The 22,856-nt window shown below is 39.0% G+C and overlaps 1 pseudogene; it reads left to right on the forward strand.

Annotated features, from left to right (window-relative positions):
* The window catches only part of LOC103194670, a 68,528-nt pseudogene extending 49,439 nt beyond the window's left edge, over positions 1 to 19,089 (forward strand).
* The last annotated feature ends 3,767 nt before the right edge of the window (positions 19,090 to 22,856 follow it).

The following is a 22,856-nucleotide window of genomic DNA, read 5'->3' on the forward strand; positions in this document are numbered from 1 at the left end:
TGAGACAAAGTATATGTGAACTGCTGTATGAAAAGTGAATTTACTCTGTAAATCTTCACCCAAATCAAAATAAAATTTAAAAATATATATATATATTGTACAACACTAAATAATAATACAGAATTCACATAGCACTGTATAATATGGATAAACTTGGTGGACATTATGCTGAGTGAAATAAGTCAACCACAGAAAGATTGTATTAGTCTGTTATTGTAAACAGTCAAGGAAAGGTTTATATATGGAAGGAAATTTCCTTTGTTGGTTACTATGGATGGGAGGGGAAGGTTGGGAAAAGTGTGAGATAGGTAAGAGACAAGTATTGATTTGTGTGAAGGGAAAGGCAATATGCCAAACTGAGTGACCAACACAATAACATTAAAGTGAAAGAAGACACAGAGAGGTGCACAAGAGGTAGAGACAACAAAGATAAACACTTTTATATATGCAATACTCTATTACCAGTGATAAGAAATATCAAACTATGGGTAAATAGATGGGTAGATATGCTGAATGATCAGGTATGTTTAGGCAAAAGGAAATATACCATACCGATACAAAAGGTTGGCAGTGATATTTCTACATACGTAATATATGTATTTGCATGTGCTCTAAGAATGCCCATATAAGTAGAACTAACAGGGACCAAAGTTATGATAATTTCTTAGCCACAGTCAACCACCCTATGGATAAACTTGTTGGACCTGTGGGCTCGGGACCATGGTCATGGAGGAAATCAAACTCAATTGGCATAACATATTACATAAAAAACATTGTTCCACACCTTAGTTTGGTGAACAGCAACTGGGATCTTAAAAGCTTGCAAGCAGCCATCTAGATGCAGCAATTGGTCTCTCCTCATATGGAGCAAAGAATGAAGAAAACAAAAGATGCATGGAAACAATTAATCCAGAGGACTAGTGTAACATGTGAACTTCAGCCTATATGAACATGAGACTAGAAGAACTAGATGGTGCTCAGCTATCACTGTCAACCACTCAGAAAGGCATCAGTGAAGGAGATGGAGTGGGAGAACAATGAGGAATAAAACTCAAAATCATAAAAAAAAAAAAAAGACCAGGCGTGTTGTTCTAATATAGCTTAGTGAAACTTCCAAGACTATGACCCCTAGTTACCCTTCAGACCTGGAATTGAACTCATACCACCCTTGGTTTCCAGACAAACAATATACAGGCTCATAGACATTTACACCAGGTAGATACACTTAGAATGATCAATCATGAGAGAACAGAAGGGCAGTATTTGCACAGGGAAATTGCTCAGGGAGCAGGAATACATAGGATACAAGGACATGGGGAAGGAGTACTACAAGGAGGAAGTGGGAAGAGAGCTTTTATATTGTGAACATTGCAGTCAATGTCATGAAACAACATGTGTATGAACTTACTTTGTAAACTTTCACCTAAATCACAATAAAAGTTTTAAAAAAGGAAAAGAAAAAGAAAGAAAGAAGATACATAAAGTTACTCTACCATGAAGAGTTGGTCAGCATTCAGTCATTTCAGAACATGCCATATGACCAAGAACTAATGATACTGAAAGAGGAACTTCAATCTGTACCAAAAGATTTGGCAAAAAAAACAACACTCAAGGAATGGACGGATTGGCCATTGAGATGTTTCAACAAACAGATGCTGCACTAAAAGTCCTTATTTGTTTGTTATAGTTTGTTGTTAGGTGCTGTTGAGTTGTCTCTGACTCATAGTGACCCTATCCACAGCAGAATGAAACACTGTCCAGTCTTGTGCCAGCTTCATGATCCTTGCTATAGCAGAGGCCATCATTGCAACCACTGTGTCTATCTATCTTGTTGAGGGCCTTCATCTTCTTCATTGACTCTCCCCTTTACCAACCATGATATGCTTCTCCAGGGAATGGTCCCTTCTGACAACATGATCAAAGAAGGTGAGATGATGTCTGGCCATTCTTGTCTCCAAGGAGCATTCCGGCTTCACTTCTTCCAGGACAGATTTGATAGTTCTTTTAGTAAACCATGGAACTCTTAGCATTCTTCTCTCACACTACAACTCAAAAGCATCAACTCTTCTTCAGTCTTCTTTATTCATTGTCCAGCTCTCACATGCATAAGAGGTGACTGAAAACACCAAGGCTTAGGTTAGGCACACATTAGTCTTCAAAGAGACATCTTTGCTCTTCAGCATTTGAAATAGGTTTTTTGCAGCAGATTTGCCCCATGCAATACATCCTCTAATGTCTTGACTGCTGCTTCCACTGGTGTTGATTGCAGAACCAAGAATAAGTAATCCTTGACAACCTCAATCTTTTCTCCATCCACCGTGAAGCTGTTTATTGGACCAGTTGTGAGAATTTTTTTTTTTTTTTGTATTGAGGTGTAATCCATACTGTAGACAGTAGTCTTTAATATTCATTAATAAGTGCTTCAAGTCATCTGCACTTTCAACAAGCAAAGTTGTGTCATCTGCATATCATAGGTTGTTAATGAGTCTTCCTTCAATACTGATGCCATGTTCTTCTTCATATAATCCAGTTTCTAGGATTAATTACTCACCATACAATTTGAATAAGTATGGTGAAAAGATACCTTGATGCACTCCCTTATTGATTTTGAACCATTCAGTATCTTCTTGTGCTCTTCGAATGATAGCCTTCTGAGCCATGTACAGTTTCTTCATGGGGACGATCAAGTGTTCTAGAAAAACAATTCTCAATGTTATCCACAATTTGTTGTTATCCACACAATCGAATGTTTTGCACAGTTAATAAACCATAAGTAAATATCTTACTGGGATTCTTTGTTTTCAGCTAAGATCCATTTGACCTCAGCAATGATATCCCTCATTACATGTCCCCTTCTGAATCCAGCTTGCTTGCATTTCTGGAAGTTCTCTTAATATACTGCTGCAACTGTTTTTGAATTATCTTCCGTAAGATTTTACTTGTGTGTGATATCAATGATACTGTTCAATAATTTCAACATTCTGTGGGATCATCTTTCTTTGGAATGGGTACAAATATGGATCTCTTCCAGTCAGTTGGCTAGGGAGCTGTCTTCCAAATCTCTTGGCATAGAGTATTCCATCAATTACTGGAGCCTTGTTCTTCATCAATTACTTCAGTGAAGCTTTGAATTCTTCCTTCAATACCATTGGTTCTTGGTCATATGTCACCTTCTGAAATGGATGAACATCAACCAATTCTTACTGGTACAGTGACTGTGTATTCCTTCCATCTTCTTTTGATGCTTCCTGCATCATTCAATATTTTGCCCATAGAATCTTTCAATATTGCAACTTGAGGCTTAAATTTTTCCTCAGTTCTTTCAGCTTGAGAAATGTTGAGTGTGTTCTTCCTTTTTGGTTTTCTAATTCCAGGTCTTTGCACTTTTCATTATAGTAATTGGCTTTATCTGCTCAAGTTTCTGTTTGAAATTTATTTATTCCTTTATGCCAAGAAATTTGTAAAAGAGCTATCTGGCAAAGCAACTGGAAGAGATCCATGTTTGTGCCCATTTCAAAGAAAGGTGTTCCAACAGAATGTGGAAAATTATTGAACAAAATCATTAATACTACATATAAGTAAAATTTTGCTCAAGATAATTCAAAAATGGTTTCAGCAGTATATTGACAGGGAACTTCCAGAAATTCAAGCTGGATTCAGAGGAGGACGTGGAATGAGGGTTATTATTGCTGAAGTCACATGGATCTTGGTTGAAAGCAAGTATACCAAAAAGATGTTTACCTGTGATTTATTGACTATCCAAAGGCATTTTACTGAATGTACCATAATAAATTTCAGAAGCACTGAAGATAACAGAAATTCAAGAACATTTAATTGTGCTCATGAAGAACCTGTACATAGACAAAGAGGCAGTCATTTGAACAGAACAAGGGGATACTTCATGGTTTAAGGAAGATTGTGTGTCAAGGATATATCCTTTCACTATACTTAATCAATCTGTATATGAACAATCTGAGAAACTGGATTATAGGAAGAAGAGCACAGAATTAGGATTTGAGGAAGACTCATTAACAACCTGTGATATGCAGATGATACTACTTTGTTTGCTGACACTGAAGATGACTTAAAAACTTATTGATTGTTCTGGTTACCTAGTGCCACTCTGACAGGAATATACCACAAACAGGATGGCCTTAACAAACAGGAGTTTATTCTGTTAGAGTTCAGGAGGCTAGAATTCCCAGTTCAAAGTGCCATACTCTAGGGGCTGTGTGAAAGCCTCTCAAATTTGGGCTTCAGGTCTGCCTCTTCCTTCCGTCCCATTGAAGCTAGAGGCGTATCTTCACTCATGCAGCTACTGGCTGCTGAGGCTAACAAGCCCAACATTGACAAATAAAATGGCACAGTCCTGATGTTACCAACCACATGGCAGGACATTAATTTAAGTCCATTGAAAGTCCCAATGTTGGCAGAGGATGGCAGGCTGCTGAACAATGACATGGCTACATGCAGGGTTCAAGTGTGCCATATGCTAGAGACCATTCCCAAAGCTGCTGCTTATCTACGGGAAGCAAATACTTTCCCTAAGGCAGCTACTCAGCTGCTCACAGTAGATTGCACCATGGAGTTGATTACCAGTCTCATCATGGGGAATACTACATTCAGCTTCTCAGACACTCAAGCAGACCTAAACAAGTGGACACACAAACTTAACAACTACATTGATGAATATCTAAGAGTATAGTCTTTAATATGAATTACACAAAAAGTCCTCAAAACTGGACAAAAACAGCAACACCATGATAATGAAAAGATTGAAGTTTTCAAATATTTAATTTTACTTGTATCTACAATAAACATCCATGAAAGTAGCCATCAATAAATCATATGTCATATTGCACTGGGAAATCCTGCTGCAAAAGAGCTCTGTAAAGTGTTGAAGAGTAAAGGTATCATTTTGAAGACTGAGGTGTGTGTAATCTAAGCCATATTATTTCAATTGCCTCATATGCATGTGAAAGCTTGAAAATGAATAAGAAACACTGAAGAAGAATCTATGCCTTTGAAATGTGGTGTTTGCAAAGAATACTGAAAATATCATGGAGTGCCAGAAGAACAAATTTGTCCTAGAAGAAGTGCAGTCAGAATGTTCCTTAAAAGTGATAATGGCCAGAATTCATCTCACCTACTTTGGTCATGTTGTCAGAAGGGACCAGTCCCCGCAGAAGGATATCATTCTTGCTATAGTACAGTGTTGGTGAAGAAGTGGAAGACCTTCAACAAGATGGAATGACTCAGTTGCTGCAATTATGAGTTCAAGCATAGCAAGGATTGTGAAGATGGTGCAGGACTGGGCAACATTTCATGTTGTTATGAATAGTGTTGCTGTGTGTTGGAGCTGATGTGTTTGTACCTGACAACAAAAAAGATTATTAATTTAATTTAAAATATTGGAGAGAAGATAAGTGTGATTATAAAAGAAATGAAATTGAACATACTTAAAACAGATGGTTAAAAAACAAAAAACTAGTTGTCATTGAGTCAATTCCAAATCATGGGGATGCCAAATGTTTCACAGAACTGCAGTCTGTAAGGTTTTCAATGGTTGTGATCTTTCAGATGTAGCTCATCAGGTCTTCATGTTGAGTCACCTTTGGATGGATTACAAACTGCCAATCATTTGAGTAGTAGCCAAATGCTTGACTACTTTTGCCAACAATATGCTCCTGAAAAGATGGTTAAAGAATATAAAATACTTTTAGCTACCAAATAGAAACTTAAGTACATCCATGTGATAACAATAAGTTGTTGGCATACAGTGTATCTGTGATGATTCATTCATTCAAATGTGATCATGATTTGTCTTATACTTGAGATTGCTTGAAACTTCTATCTCAGGGCTCTGTATCTCTCCCCCCCCCCATATATAAAATAATAACTGAAAAAGAGATGAAAACAGTAATAAAACTGCAATTACATCCAAGCACAAATAAACTTCAGTGAGATAGAGTTGCAAACCCAGAGATGGAGTCCTGCCTTGTTTAAGGTCTGGAAATTAGTAGACTGTTGTGTTTTATTTCACACTGGGACATGGGACAAAAATGCTCCATTGGACAAGACTACTACTAAAATCTCACTTTTTATGGCTAGAAGTGTTGTTGTTGTTAGGTCCCACTGAGTTAGTTTTGATTCAATAGAGCAAACACTGCCCAGTCCTGCACAATCCTTACAATCATTGCTAGGCTCAAGTGTATTGTTGCAGCCACTGAGTCAATCCATCTCACTGAGGGACTTCCTCTTTTTTTGCTGACGCTCTACTTTACCAAGTATGATGTCTTTCTCCAGGGACTGATCTCATCTGATAACATGTTCAAAGTACTGAGACAAACTCTTACCATCCTTACTTCTAAAGAGTATTCTGTCTAAATTTCATCCAAGACAGATTAGTTTGTTTTTATGGCAGTCAGTGATATATTTAAACATTTTCACCAACACCATAATTCAAAGGCATCAATTCTTCTTTAGTCTTCTTATTAATTGTTCAGTTTTTGTAACATATGATATGATTGAAAATAACATGATGTTTGGTCCTCTAGGGATGCTATAACAGACATACCACAAATGGGTGGTTTTAACAACAGGGATTTATCCTCTTATAATTTGGGAGGCTAGAAGTCCAAATTCAAAGTGCTGGCTCTAGGAGCCGGGTGAAAGCTCTCAACTTTGGGCTTTAGCTCTACCTGTTGCTCCTGGCCCACTGAAGCTGGAGGCATCTCTTAGCTCAGACAGCTGCCGGCTGTTGAGGCTGACAAACCTAAGGTTGACAAGTAAAATGGCACAGTCCCACGCAGTATGGAAAGCTACTAGTTCAATTCCCTTAACAATCCGAAGATGGGCAGACAATATGGCAGTCCATTGAGATGGAAAGTTGGCTATATTTAGGGTCAAAGTGAGCCAAAAACCTTAAAGACCTATGATAGTTAGAGCTATGTGTCAACTTGGCTGGACCACAATTCTGTGTGGTTTAAGCAGTTGTGATGTGGTTATTCCTGTGATGGGATCAGATGAATATGTTGTAAGCAGCCAATCTGTTGAAAGGGAGTTTCCCTATGGGTGTGGCCTGCTTCCAGTATATTTATGAACATCCTGGGAAAAGAGGCACTCTTCTGTGGATTGGGATTCTGTTGTGCTGCCTACAACTGTCCATGAGTGAACAATCCACCATTCAGCCTGGTGATCTTGTATTCACCATTTGTTAGAGTCAACAGCCAGTATACTGCCTGCCAACCTTGAGCTCCTCAGCCCCTGCAGCTGCAAGAGTAGGGAAAAGCCTCCAGCTTGATGTTTCATCCCTAGAAATTGGGACTTGCCAGATTCTATAAGTATGTGAGCCATTTTCCTAAGATAAATTTCTCTTTATATATATAAAAGCTTTACTAGTTTTATTTCTCTAGAGAACCCAATCTAACACATTTGGTACCGGGAGTGGTTCTAGAGAGACAAAATCATAAGGATGGGCTTCCTAAATTGGTTCTCCAATTTGCTTAACTGTAAAGACACTAGTGACCCCTCCTCTGTTAGTAAAGAGGGCCCTGCTACTCTGTGGCATGAGATGGCAACATTAAATGCAAAATAGCACCACCAATAGATCAAGTACTTGTGAGAAGTAAGACTCCGGGTGATTGCATATTTGATACTTTTCTTCAATTTTATCAGCATGAGGACTATAAGGAAGCTGGTCCATTGGTCCTACTTACACTAGACAAAGTGGTGAAAGAGTGAGATGAGCTCAGGGCTGTTGAGTTACAGTTTAAGTGCCACATAAAAGACCTCAGTGTTTCCAGTTGTGCTCTGAAAGAAAGCCTTATTTCTTCTAGTAACAGAGCTGATATTGCTGAAAAACAAACCCAGAGTCTTATTGTAAAACACCAATTAAATTACCAACCCAGAATGGTGTCTGAAGTTAAAATGAAGGCATTTGATGGGAAAAAAAAATGTGATCCTGAAACCTGGAATGGGGACATATGGGCAGATAGTCAGGAAGATCAGGATATGAAGCGTGTAAGTCCTGTTGAATCCCTCCCATCTGAAGAGATTACTGTAAAACCATTATCCTCTCCACCTCAGTTTGATGGGATTAGCCCTGCTGTTCCTCCTGGGTCATTGCCTGAGACAGAGACCATAGAAGACATTCTTGAATGTTCTCAGGAACTGTCCCAACTACCCATTGTTGCTGCTAGACATATAACTAAAGTTAAGCCCAAGTGAGTCCCAAAAGGTGAAATAGAAAGTGTGACTGAGGAAGTGGTATGCTACACCCAAGAAAAAAAACAAATTAATTTTGTGAACATGTACAGACAGAAACCTGGAGAATATGTATGGGAATGGCTACTGAGGCTGTAGGATAATGGTGCAAGGAATGTTACATTGGATCAGTCTGAGTTTATTTATTTAGGCCCACTAAGTATGGATTCTTCATTTAATGTTTCAGTTCAAGAGGTTAGGAAAGGATCTAATAGTTTATTTGGTTGACTTACTGAAGCATGGGTTATGCAGTGGCCTACCTGAAGTCAAGTTGAAGTACCAGACCCGCCTTGGTTTAATGTAGAAAAAGGTATCCAGAGACTTAGGGAAATTGGCCTATTAGAATGGATTTATCAGATTAGACTCCTAGAGCCAGAAATGGAGAGTCCAGAAGACATGCCATTTACCAGTACAGTGAGGAATAAATTTGTGAAGGGAGCTCCAGCATCCTTGAAGACTGCTATGATTGCTATTCTATGTAAGCTGGATTTGACAGTGGGAACTGCCCTAATTGAACTAAGACACTTAACTATTATGGGACTGATTGGACCCTATGGTAGTAGGGGCCAAGTTGCAGCAGTTAATAGACAAAGGCAAGGTGGACATGGTTATCATAATGGACAGCAGAGTTGGAACAGTAATCAGAATGGTCTGACTCATGTGGAATTATGGCATTGGCTACTTGCTCATGGTGTTCCTAGTAGTGAAATACATGGCAAGCCTACTAAATATTTACTTGATCTGTATAGACAGAAAAATTCTAGGTCACGTGAATGGCAACCAAGATTGAATAGCCAGAATACAGAGTTGTGGTCTCTCAATAAATTTCCAGACTTGAGTCAGTTTACAGTTCCACAATCACTTGAATGAAGGGGAGGTCAGGTCCTTTTGAAGAAGGACCACATTACATTGCCAAAATCTATAATTTTAATCTGTCTCCCAGCCTTTTCCAAAGGGATCTGAGGCCTTTTACGGGAGTGATTGTTCATTGGGGAAAAGGAAATAATCAGACTTTTCAGAGATTACTGGACATTGACTCTGAACTGACACTAATTCCAGGAGACCCAAAGCGTCATTGTGGCCCACCAGTCAGAGTGGGGGCATATGGAGGTCAAGTTATTGATGGAGTCTTAGCTAAGGTGAGTCTCATAATGGATCCAGTGGGTCCCCAAACCCATCCTGTAGTGATTTCCCCAGTGCCAGAATGCATAATTGGAAGAGATATACTCAGCAATTGGCAGAATTCCCACACTGAGTCTCTGATATGTGGAGTTAGGGCTATTAGGGTAGGAAAAGCCAATTGGAAGCCATTAAAACTGCCTCTACCTACAAAAATAGTAAATCAAAAGCAATACCACATCCCTGGAAGGGTTGCAGAGATTACTGCCACCATCAAGGACTTGAAGGGTGAAGGGGTCATGATTCCCACCACATCCCCATTTAATTCACCCATTTGGCCTGTGCAAAAAAAAAGATGGATCATGGAGAATGACAGTAGATTATCCTAAACTTAATCAAGTGGTGACTTCAATTGCAGCTGCTGTTCCTGATGTGGTTTCATTGCTTGAGCAAATTAGTACATCTCCTGGTACTTGGTATTCAGGTATTGATCTGGCTAATGCCTTTTTCTTGATACCAATTTCAAAAAACCATCAGAAGCAGTTTGCCTTCAGCTGGCAAAGCCAACAGTATACTTTTACCATGCTTCCTCAGGGGTATATCAACTCCCTGGAACTATGTCCTAATTTAGTCCATAGGGATCTTGATCGCCTTTCACTTCCATAAGACATCACACTGGTCCATTATATTGATAGCATTGTGCTGATTGGACCTAGTAAGGAAAAAGTATCAATGACTCTAGACTTATTGGTGAGACATATGCATGATGTTGTGGTTGTTGTTGTTATGTGCCGTCGAGTCAGACCTGACTCATAGCGACCCCTCCTTAGGTTTCTAAGGCAGTATCACTACGGAAGTAGATTGCCCCATCTTCCTTCCGAGGAGTGGCTGGTGGGTTTGAACCGCCAGCCTTCTGGTTAGCAGTCAAGTGCCTTAGCCACTATGCTACCAGAGCTCCCATATGCATGATAGAGGTTGGGAAATTAACGCAACAACAATTCAGGCACCTTCCACCTCAGTGAAATTTCTAGGGGTCCAATGGTGTGGGGCATGTCGAGATATTCCTACTAAAGTGAAGGATAAGTTATTGTATCTGGCTTCCCCCACAACTAAGAAGGAGGGACAACATCTGGTGGGTCTCTTTGAATTTTGGAGGCAACATACCCCTCATTTGGGTGTGTTGCTGCGGCCTATTTATCAAGTGACTCGGAAAGCTGCTAGTTTTGAGTGGGTCCCAGAACAACAGAAGGCTCTGCAACAGGTTCAGGCTGCTGTCCAAGCTGCTCTTCCACTTGGGCCATATGATCTAGCTGATTCAATGATGCTTGAAGTGTCTGTAGCAGATAGAGATGCTATTTGGAGTCTTTGGCAGATCCCTATTGGTGAATCACAACTCAGACCCTTGGGGTTTTGGAGCAAAGCCCTGCCCTCCTCTGCAGATAACTGCTCTCCTTTTTGAGAAACAGCTTTTAGCTTGTTATTGGGCTTTAGTAGAGACTGAATGCCTAACCGTGGGCCACCAAGTCACCATGAGCCCTGAGCTTCCCATCAAGAACTGGGTGTTGTCTGACCCACAGAGTCATAAAGTTGGACCTGCACAGCAGCACTCCATCATTAAATGGAAGTGGTATATCAGAGATTGGGCTCAAGCAGGACCTGAAGGCACAAGTAAGTTGCATGAGGAAGTGGCCCAAATGCCTGTAGTCTCCACTCCAGTCACATTACCTTTCTTCTCCCAGTCTACACCTATGGCCTCATGGGGATTTCATTATGATCAGTTGATTGAGGAATAGAAAACTCATGCCTGATTTACAGATGGTTCTGTGTGATATGCAGGCACCACTTGACAGTGGACAGCAGTGGCACTGCAGCCCCTTTCTGGGACTTCCTTAAAAGACAGTGGTGAAGGGGAATCCTTCCAATGGGCAGAACTTCAAACTGTGCATATGGCTGTTCACTTTGCATGGAATAAGAAATGTCTAGTTGTGCAATTATATACAGATTCATGGGTTGTGGCTAATGGCTTGGCTGAATGGTCTGGGACTTGGAAGGAGCATGATTTGAAGTTTGATGATAAGGATGTATGGGGAAGAAGTATGTGGATAGATCTCTCTGAATGGGCCAAAGGAGTAAAGGTATTTGTGTTTCATGTGAAAGCCCACCAAAAGGTGACCTCGGCAGAGCAGGACTTTTAACAATCAGGTGGATAGGATGACACATTCAGTGGAAACCAGCCATCCTTTTTCTCCAGCTACTCCTGTCATTGCTCAATGGGCTCATGAATGAAGTGGCCATGGTGGCACAAATGAAGGTTATACATAGGCTAAGCAACATGAACCCCCACTTACCAAGGCTGATTTGGCTACTGCCACTGCTGAGTGCCCAATCTGCCAGCAGCAGAGACCAATAATGAGTCCACGATATGGAACCATTCTTTGGGGTGATCAACCAGCAATGTGGTGGCAGGTTGATTACACTGATTACACTTTTGCTTCCTGTCCTTGATACCCTATGCTCTGTGTGTCTGGAGATCTTAAGTCCAAAGGGAGGAACACTCCCACCTGGAGACACAATACACTGAACTGGAAATTAAGAATTCCATCTGGCCATTTTGGCTTCCATCTTGTTCTTACTGGAGTAGATACTTATTCTGGATATGGATTCGCCTTCCCTGCCCACCATGCCTCTGCCAAAACTACCATCTGTGGACTTACAGAATGCCTTATCCACCATCATGGTTTCCCACACAGAATTGCTTCATATGAAGGGACTCACTTCACAGCAGACGAAGTGCAGCAATGGGCCTATGCTTATGGAATTCACTGGTCTCACCAGGTTCCCCATCATACTGAAGCAGCTGGCTTGATAGAACGATGGAATAGCCTACTGAAAACACAATTACGGCCACAGCTAAGTGGCAATACCTTGAAGGGTTGGGGCAATGTTCTCCAGGAGGCTGTATATTCTCTAAACCAGCATCCAATATATGGTTCTGTTTCTCCAATAGCCAGGATTCATGGGTTCAGGAAGCAAGGGGTGGAAACGGGAGTAGTACCACTCACTATTACCACTAGTGACCCACTCTAAAATTTTTTCCTTCCTGTCCTTGCTACACTATGCTCTGTGGGTCTAGAGATCATAGTCCCAAAGGGAGGAACACTCCCACCTGGAGACACAATACATTGAACTGGAAATTAAGAATGTCACCTGGCCATTTTGGCTCCTCATGTCTCTGTATCAACAGACAAAGAAGAGTGTTTTGTACTATCTGGTGTGATAGATCCTGATTACCAAGGGGAAATTGGATTAACATTACATAACGGAGGTAAAGAAGAATATGTCTGGAATACAGGAGATTCTTTAGGATGTCCTTAGTACTACCATCCCCTGTGATTAAAGTCAATGGAAAATTACAGCAACCCAATTCTGATATGACTGCTAACTGCCCAGACCCTTTAAAAGTGAAGGTTTGGGTCACCCCACCAGGCAAAGAACCATGACCAGCTGAGGTGCTTGGTGAGGGCAAGGGAAATACAGAATGAGTGGTGGAAGAAGGTAGTTCTGAATATCAGCTATGACCATGTGACCAGTTACAGAAACAAGGACTGTGTTTGTTATAGTTCTTCATTGTATATGTGCATCAAATATTTTTGTTTCCTTCTGTTATGCACTGTGAAATGTAAATAAGGTTAATGTGTTTTGGTTGTTCCTTGTTAGCATATCATGTTAGGCACAAATATGACTTTATAATTGTCCTTATTTGAGGTTATGTATGGTTAAGAAGATGTGTACAGCTGCCAAGTTGACAAGGGGTGGACTGTGATAGTTGGAGCTGTCAACTTGGCTGGACCACAATTCTGTGTGCTTTAAGCAGTTGTGATGTGGTTATTCCCCTGATGAGATCAGATGAATATGTTTTAAGCAGATAATCCATTGAAAGGGAGTTTCCCTAGGGGTGTGGCCTGCTTTCAGTATATTTATGGACATCCTGGGAAAACAGACACTCTTCTGTGGATTGGGATTCTGTTGTGCTGCCTACAACTGTCTGTGAGTGAACAATCCACCATTCAGCCTGGAGATCTTGGTTTTGTCATTCGTTGGAATCAACAGCCAGTATACTGCCTGCCAACCTTGAGCTCCTCATCCCCTGCAGCTGCGCAAGTTGGGAATAGTCTCCAGCTTGACGTTTTATCCAAAAACTTTGAACCTGCCAGCTTCTATAACTGTGTGAGCCATTTTCCTAAGATAGATTTCTCTTTCTCTATATATATAAGCTTTACTGGTTTTGTTTCTCTAGAGAACCCAGTCTAACACAAGACCTTTCTCAAATCTCCTTATATACTGGATGTAGACCACATCCCTAAAGCAGCTACTCGGCTGTTCACAGTAGATTCCACCATGGAGTTGATTATCAGTCTCATCATGGGGAATAACTACATCCAGCTGCCCAGCCACTCAAAACAAGCCCCAACCAAGTTGACGCACAACTTAATTACCACACATGGCTTGGGTCAGGCCCAACATAGTTCTCAAAGTGATCTCTTTGCTTTATAAAATTTTAATGAGGTCTTTTGCAGCAGATTTGAGCAATGCAATACTTTATTTGACGTCTACATTGTTACTCCCATGGTATTTGATTGTGGAACCATATAAAATGAAATCTTTGACAACTTCCATCTTTTCTCCATCTATCATAATGTTGCTTATTGGTTCAGTTGTGAGAACTTTTGTTTTCTTTATACTGAAGAGTAATCCATGCTGAAGGCTATAGTCTTTGATCCTCATCAGTAAATGATTCAGCAAGCAAGTTGTATCATCTGCATATCACAAGCTGTTAATAAGGCTTGCTGCAATCCTGATGCTGTATTCTCCTTTACATAGTCCAGCTTCTCATATTTTTTGCTCAGCACACAGATTGAATAAATATTGTGAAAGGAAACAACTCTGATGCATCTCTTTCCTTATTTTAACCATGCAATATACCTTAGTTTTGTTTGAATTACTACTGCCTCTTGGTCTATGTACACGTTCCACAAGAGCAAAATTAAGTGTTTTGCAACTCTCATCTTGGCAATGCTATCCTTAATTTCATAAGATCCACACAGTCAAAAGCTTTTTCCTAGTAAATGAAACACAGGGCAACATCTTTCTAGTATTTTCTGCTTTCAGCCAAAATTGATCTGACAGCAGCAATGATATCCCTCATTCCATGTTCTCTTCTGAAACCATGTTGAATTTCTGGAAGTTCCCTATTGATTTACTGCTGCAACCACATTTGAATTATTTTCAGCAAAACCTTATTTGCGTAAACTAAACTAACTCATTGCCATCGAATCAGACACAATTCATAGTGACCCGTCCTTGGGTTTCTGAGGCAGTATAACTATGGAAATAGATTCCTCAACTGTTCTGGTTTCCTAGTGCCACTCTGACAAGAATATACCACAAATGGGATGGCCTTAACAAACAGAAGTTTATTCTTACAATTTAGAGGCTTTAAGTCCAAGTTCAAAGTGCCAGGCTTTAGGGGCTGAGTGAAAGCCCCTCAACCTTGGTGTCCAGCTCTGCCTCCTGCTCCTGGACCATTGGAACTAGAGTTATTTCTTCACTCAGACAGCTGCTGGTTGCTTAGGCTGAGGAGTCCCAAGTTTGACAAACAAAAAGGCACAGTCTCGGTGTTACCAAACCACATGGCAGGCCATTAACTTAAGTCCATTGTAAGTCCCAAGGTTGGCAGAGCATAGCAGGCTGCTGAGCAATGACATGGCTACATGCAGGGTCCAAGCATGCCATATGTTAGAGACCATTCTCAAAGCTTCTACTTATATACAGGAAGCAGACCACATACCCAAAGGCAGCTACTCAGCTGCTCACAGTAGATTCCACCATGGAGTTGATTACCAGTCTCACCATGGGGAATACTACATCCAGCTGCCCAGCCACTTAACCAGGGCCAGCCAAGTTGACACACAAACATAACTACCACACCAACCTTCCTTCTGAGGAGTGGCTGGTGTGTTTGAACCACCAACCTTCTAGTTAGCAGTCAAATGTCTTAGGCATTATACCATATGACATTAATAATATTGATTGATAATTTCCACATTCTGTTGGATGACCTTTCTTTGGATCAGGCACAAATATGGATCTTTTCCAGTCAATTAGACGGGTAGCTGTCTTCTAAATTTCTTGGCATAGACAAGTGAATGCTTCCAGCATTACATCCATGTGTTGAAACATCTCAATTGGTGTTCAGTCAATTCCTGGATTCTTGTTTTTTGACAATGCTTCCAGTGAAGCTTGTCTTTCAGTATAATTGGTGATTGATTGTATGTTACCTCTTGAAGTGTTGAGCATTGGCCAATTCTTTTTAGTGCAGTGACTCTGTCTATTCCTTCCACCTTGTATTGATGTTTCCTGCACCATTCAGTATTTTACCCATGTTGTTTTTAGGTGCCATTGAGTGGGCTCTGACTCATATTAATGATACTATGTCAGAAATCATTGACCCAACCCAGCCATATCCACCACACCTGCCAATGCACCCAGTAGGCAAATGCTACCACCTTCTTCAAGACCATGGGATTAATGACAGATGGTGACCAAAACCTTCCCAACGTACACTCAGCTTCTCTGTCCAGTTATCAAAGACTCATGCCCGCAATTTCACTTGCTACCAAATCCACCCAGAGAAAGGTAGTGAGCACTCCAGTGCTGCCAAACTAGTGACTGTAGTAGCATAACCACCATACCTGCCCAGATACATTAAAAAACAAAACAAAACAAGAAATCAGAGAGAAGCAAACTAATACACAATCAATAAACTAATTCAGTAACTTCATATCTCAGAGACAGTAGGCAACTTCAAATTGAATAAACAGATAGGTAGATAGACAGACAGACAGATAGAGAGAGAGAGATAGAGAGAGATAGGTAGATAGATAAGACAAGATGATTCAAATAAATGACCAAAATGTGGAGTAAGAAAATTTCAGGAAGAGAAAATACTATTTAAAATGTTAGATAAGGAATTTAAAAGAATTATAATTAGGTACCTTCAACAAACTCAGAGACAGATTAAGACAGATGAAATAAAGGGGAAAAAAAAAAAACAACAAAATCCTAGAAGAATTAAGAAAACAGTATAAATACACACTGACAGAATAAATGGAAAAGAAAGAATTACACAGAATTAATTTGGCATAGTGCCTAAGACATTTGACTGCTAACCAGGTTAATGGTTCACACCCACCAGCTGCTCTGCACAAGGAAGATGGGACAATCTACTTTCATCACTATTTACCACCTCAGAACCCAAAGGAGATCACTATGAGTCAGAATCAACTGGATGGCAGTGAGTTGTTTGTTTTTTTTTTTTTAACATGTAGAAATCCATAAAATTAATACTCAAATTACAGAAATAGGTAGTGTATAGGAAGGGAAAAGGAATGGAATTGAGTCTGTGGAAGATATATTTAGCAAAATTGAAAAGAGCTTTCTTAAAACTAATCTGACAGAAGAACAATTACTAAAAAGAATGAAAAAGAAAAATTAAGAAATCCTAAGAATTATATGAGACACAATCAAGAGGAATAACTTAAGTGTGATTGGAATTCCAGGACAGGAATACACACACATAAAAAAAAAAAAAAAAAAACTTCCTTAATGTCATGAAAGACAAGAAGTTATGCATTCCAGTAGCTCAACAAAACCCAAAAAGATAGACTCCCAGAAATGTCACCAAGATATATCATAATCAGACTTTCCAAATGAAAGAAAAAGAAAGAATCCTGCATGCAGCTTGGGAAATATAAAAAGTAACCTACAAAGGAGAATAAATAGAATTAAAGTCTGATTTCTCAGCCAAAGCCTTGCAGATGAGAAGATAATGTGACGACATATATAAAACCTTGAAATAAAACAATAAAAAAAATTGTCAGCCAAGAATTGCATATCCAAGAAAAATGTCCTTCAAATATGATGGCAAAATCATGACATTCTTGATAAAAAAGAAATTAATTTGTAAAAACTAGATCAAACTTACAGGAAGTGCTAAAGGAAAACCTTAAGACAGAGAACAAAAAAATATATAATAATCAATCATGAACACATGCAACAATACCACCCAGAGGTCAACCCAGATATAAAAGTATTAAAAATAAAATAAACCTGCAAGATTAAAAACAGTAACCAGAGATGTTAATTTTTAAAAGATGACAACTACACTGCAAAAAGATGGAGTAAATGATGTAAGTTCAGAACTTCCAAATGAAAAGGAAGTCAAATTGAAACCAAAAGAGAAATAACTGTTTTAAACTTAGAAAGACGATAATAAATTATAGCATAATTTCAAAGGTAATTAATAATCCTTATCACCAAAATAAAAAGGAAAATCTAAAGCCTAAGTCAACACTAAAATGACAGCAATGAAGGAAATGATAGGAAAATCCGTAAGCTAAATGAAGTCAGTACAAAGAACAAAGAAATTATCAATACCACACACATATACACACACACACAAAGAATATTTCAGCAAAATGACAGTAGTAAATTCATAAACTCACTTCCATCAAGTCATTTTGATGCATAGTGACCCCTCCTTGGGTTTCCAAGCCAGTATCTCTACAGAAGTAGATTGCCTAATCTTCCTTCCAAGGAGTGGCTGGTGGGTTTTAACTGCCAGCCTTCTGGTTAGCAAATGCCTTAGGCACTATGCCACCTGAGCTCCCAGTAAATTCATACCTGTAGGTAATTACATCTAATGTAAAAGCATTAAATGCATCAGTCAAGAGATAGTGAGTGGAGAGGGAAATATCACAAGGTGGGGTACTCCTAGAGCATTGTCAGAGGTGGTCAGTGGAGGTACTCTCCTGTCAGTGATGGGGTTCAGCTCAGCCACCTCTGCAACTGCCCCTCTGCTAATTCTATCTGGTTCTGCATCTGCTTGCTGAAGAAGCTGAACAGGTGCTCAGGGTCTCTTCCTTGTAGGTCTCGCTTGACAGAGGCTTTGAGTTCTTAATTAACACAGCTGATGGTTGCCACGATTGAGACCAGAGTGTGCCTTTAGAAATGAGTTCCATAATTTAGCTGATGCTAAAACTCTTGTTGAGAGATTGAGAGATCTTGATGATGCAGCAGAGTCTCTCATCAAGCAAACTACAACTCTCAACAAGCGAGTAGAAGCAATGAAACATTGCCAGGAAAAATTCAAGAGTTTAATGAAGTTGCAAAACATTGACCATGGTCCACATTAGTTATGGGAATCCAGCAAGAAAACAGACAAGTCAGAGAATTGCAACAGAAGAACAAAGAATTACGTACATCCCTGGAAGAACATCAGTCTGCCTTAGAACTTATAATGAGCAAATATCGAGAACAAACATTTAGACTGTTGATGGCAAGCAAAAAAGATGTTCCAGGTATAATAATGAAGCTAAAAGAGCAGCAAGCCAAGGAGTTACAAGCACATGTTGACCAAATAACTGAAATGGCAGCAGTAATGAGGAAAGCCATTGAAATTGATGAGCAGCAGGGTTGCAAGGAACAGAAACAAATTTTCAACTTGAACTAGAAAACAAAGGCTCAAGAGGGATCCTTCAAATAACTCTAGAATCATTTCTTAACCTTAGGAAAGATGATACGTTAGAAAATAAGTCTTTGTCAGCATTAGTGACCAATTTTGACCTGAATCTGAGGAACAGCTGAAGAGCTTTTGAGGATGTGAGCTTTTTACATGGCTCCAAACAGTAACTGGGACCAGTCTACTAAATGATTGGATTGAATAACAAAAAATCAGTCTCAGTCAACCCTTTTTATAAATGTATGCATATTATGTACAGTACACTGGCAATGATTTTTGAGATAGCAACAAAAAATGCTTATTTAAAATGCAATTGACTTTATTTCAAACCATAACTGAAAGGTTGAAATTAAGCCATTTATAATTGATAAACAGATTAAAGGTTTTCACAATGACTGTTGAACAAATAGTGCTTTCTGTGCTACTCTTGACTAGTTCTGGATGATACTTTGGTAAAGTTGAGTACTTCTGATAAGTGTTTGGAAATTTACAGAATGATTCCATTTTAAAAATAAAATTGATGCCATGGCTTTGTGAATGAAAAACCCTCATACTAAGTTTTATCTTTCCTGTTTGGTATCACAGTTAACAAATGCCTTATGTACTATAAGACTTTAGCTTTGTTGATTGTCCACTTTCCCATTAATTTAAATTGTTATCAGAGAAAATTGCTTAAAAGGCTTTAAGAATGTTTTATTCTCACCATAAACAAAGGAATGATTTAATTTTAGCTAATTTACCATAATTGATACTTGATGAACAATTTCCCATAACTTGTTTAAGTGTATAAAATATTTCAGGAATGAAAGAGAAGGAATACTACTTTCTAAGAAAGATCTTTTAAGAGATGTATTTAGTAGATTAAACTACATTGAAAGAAAAAGTTTTTGGTTCTAAGCCTGTAAGGAAGATGAGATTTTTCTCTTGTCTGGTTGCTTTTAAAGGATATTATGTAGGTCGTATAGCTAACAGAGTTGAAATGTTGCAAATAACACAAAAAAGAAATGAAATGGATGATGTCAAAACAGAACAAACAATAAGAGGGAAAATAACAGAACACTATTACTGTACTCCAACAAATTTGAAAACTTATAAGAAATGGAAAAAAAAAATTCTAGGAATACACTGTACCCAAACTAACACAATCTGAGGTAACAAATTTGAACATACCTATCACAAAAGAAGAAATTGAACAGGTCACAACAAAAAATTTCAACAAAAGATTCCTGGCCCAGATGACATCATTGGACAATTCTATCAAACATTTGAAGAGCTGGCAACAATTTTACTCAAACTGTTTCAGAACATAAAAAAGGATAAAACACCCCTGAACTCATTCCATGAAGCAAGCATAACTCTGATACTAAAACCATACAAAGATCTATAGACTATTATTCCATGTGAACATAGATGCAAAAATTCTCAAAAAAAATCATAGCCAATAGAGTCCAACAACTTATCAAAAGCTTCATACATCATAAAGAAGAGGAATTCATAATAGTTATGAAAGGAGTTTTGACGTTAGAAAAACAATCAACATAATTCAATGTGTGAAAAAGACAAAGGATAAGAACCACATAGTCATATCAATTGATGCAGAAAATGCATTTGACAGAATCCAACACCCATTCTTGATAAGAATGCTCAGTAAAATAGGAATAGAAGGGAAAGTTCACAACACAATTAAAGGCTTGCATGCAAATCCAATGACCAATATTCTCCTCAATGGAGAGAAACTGAAACTTTCCCCTGTGAATGGAAAGAACACAAGGATGAAGTTAATCACCACTCTTATTTCTAGCCAGAGAAACAAGAAATGGAAATAAAAGAAACTGGCAAAGAAGTAACACTATCTCTATTTGAATATGATATGATCCTGTGCATAGAAAATCCCAGTGACTCAACAAGATAACTACTAGAATTAGTAGAAGGATTCAGTAAAGTGGCAGAGTACAAGACCAACATACAAAATCAGTCATATTCCTCTACACTAACAAACAGAACTCTGAAAAGGAAATTAGAATAACAATATTATTGAAAATAACTACCCAAAATATCAAGTAATTAGGGATAAATCTAGTCAGAGTCAAAAGACCTCTACAAAGAAAACTACAAGACACTACTGTAAGAAACAAAAAGTTGTTGTTATGTTGTTAAATGTCATCGAGTCATCTCCGACTCATAGCGACCCCTACATACAGCAGAACGAAACACTGCCTGGTCCTGAGTTAGCTCCACAATTCTTAACAATCAAGCAAAGCTCTGTCATCAGCGTGTTGTAGGTTGTTCCTCCAATCCTGATGCCACGTTCTTCTTCCTATAGTCCAGCTTCTCAGATTATTTGCTAAGCATACAGATTGAATAAGTATGATGAAAGGATATAACCCTGACCCACTCCCTTCTTGATTTTAAATCATGCAGTGTTCCCTTTTCCTGTTTGAATGACAGCCTCCTGGTCTATGTACAGGTTCCTCATGAATACAATTAAGTGTTCTGGAATTCCCATTCTTCTCAATGTCATCCACAATTTGTTACGACCCACACAATCAAATGCTTTGCATCGTCAATAAAACACAAGTAAACATCTCTCTGGTATTCTTTACTTTTGAGCCAAGATCCATCTGACATCAGCAATGATATCCCTCATTCCACATCCTCTTCTGAATCCAGCCTGCACCTCTGGAAGTTCTCTGTCAATATAGCTGCAACCGTTTTTTAAATATCTTCAGTAAGATTTTACTTGCATGAGATATTAATGATATTGTTGGATAATTTCCACATTCTGCAGGATCACCTTTCTTTGGGATGGGTACAATTATGGATCTCTTCCAGTCAGTTGGCCAGGTAGCTGTCTTCCAAATCTCTTGGCATAAACTAAGTGAGTGCCTCCAGTGGGGCGTCCATTTGTTGAAACATCTCAATCGGTATCCTGTCAATTCCTGGAGCCTTCTTCCTTGCCAATTCCCTCAGCACAGCTTCGACCTCTTCCCTCAATACCATTGGTTCTTGAACATATGCCACCTCCTGAAATGGATGAAGATTGACCAGTTCTTTTTGGTACAGTGACTCTGTGTATTCCTTCCATGTTCTTTTGATGTTTCCTGCATCATTCAATATTTTGCCCCTAGAATCTTTTAATATGGCAACTCGAGGCTTAATTTTTTTCCTCAGTTCTTTCAGCTTGAGAAATGCTGAGTATATTCTTCTTTTTTGGTCTTTTAACTTGAGGTCTTTGCACATTTCATTATAATAATTGGCTTTGTCTGCTTGAGCTGCTCTTTGAAATCTTCTGTTCAGCTTTTTTATTTTGTCATTTCTTCCATTTGCTTTGGCTACTCTTTGCTCAAGGGCAAGTTTCAGAGTCTCTTCTGACATCCATTTTGGTCTTTTCTTTCTTTCTTGCATTTTTAATGACCTCTTGCTTTCTTCATGGATGATGTTCTTGATGTCATTCCAGAATTCTTCTGGTTTTCGGTTATTGGTTTTCAATGCATCAAATCTATTCTGTAGATACTCTCTAAATTCAGAAGGGATATATTTTGGCTTTTGTGGACTTGTTTTAATTGTCTTCAACTTCAAGTTTAATTTGCATATGAGCAGTTGATGGTCTGTTCCACAATCAGCTCCTGGCCTGGTTTTGGCTGAAGATATTGAGCTTTTCCATCACCTCTTGCCACAGATATAGTCAATCTGATTCCTGTGTACTCCATCTGGCGAAGTCCATGTGTATAGCTGCCATTTGTGTTGTTGAAAAAAAGTATTCAACATTTTGTGTACATTTAGTTTCACTCTCCATTTACCATCCCCAGCTCTAACCCAGTCTCCTCTCTTTCCCTGTCCAGTAACACTCTCCCAATCTTTGTCCCTCATAGTTATGCACTCCTGTGTGTCC

Source organism: Orycteropus afer, unplaced genomic scaffold (assembly GCF_000298275.1).
Source record: "Orycteropus afer afer isolate SDZICR_OR568_19922 unplaced genomic scaffold, OryAfe1.0 scaffold00004, whole genome shotgun sequence".
Classification (NCBI taxonomy): Eukaryota; Metazoa; Chordata; class Mammalia; order Tubulidentata; family Orycteropodidae; genus Orycteropus; species Orycteropus afer.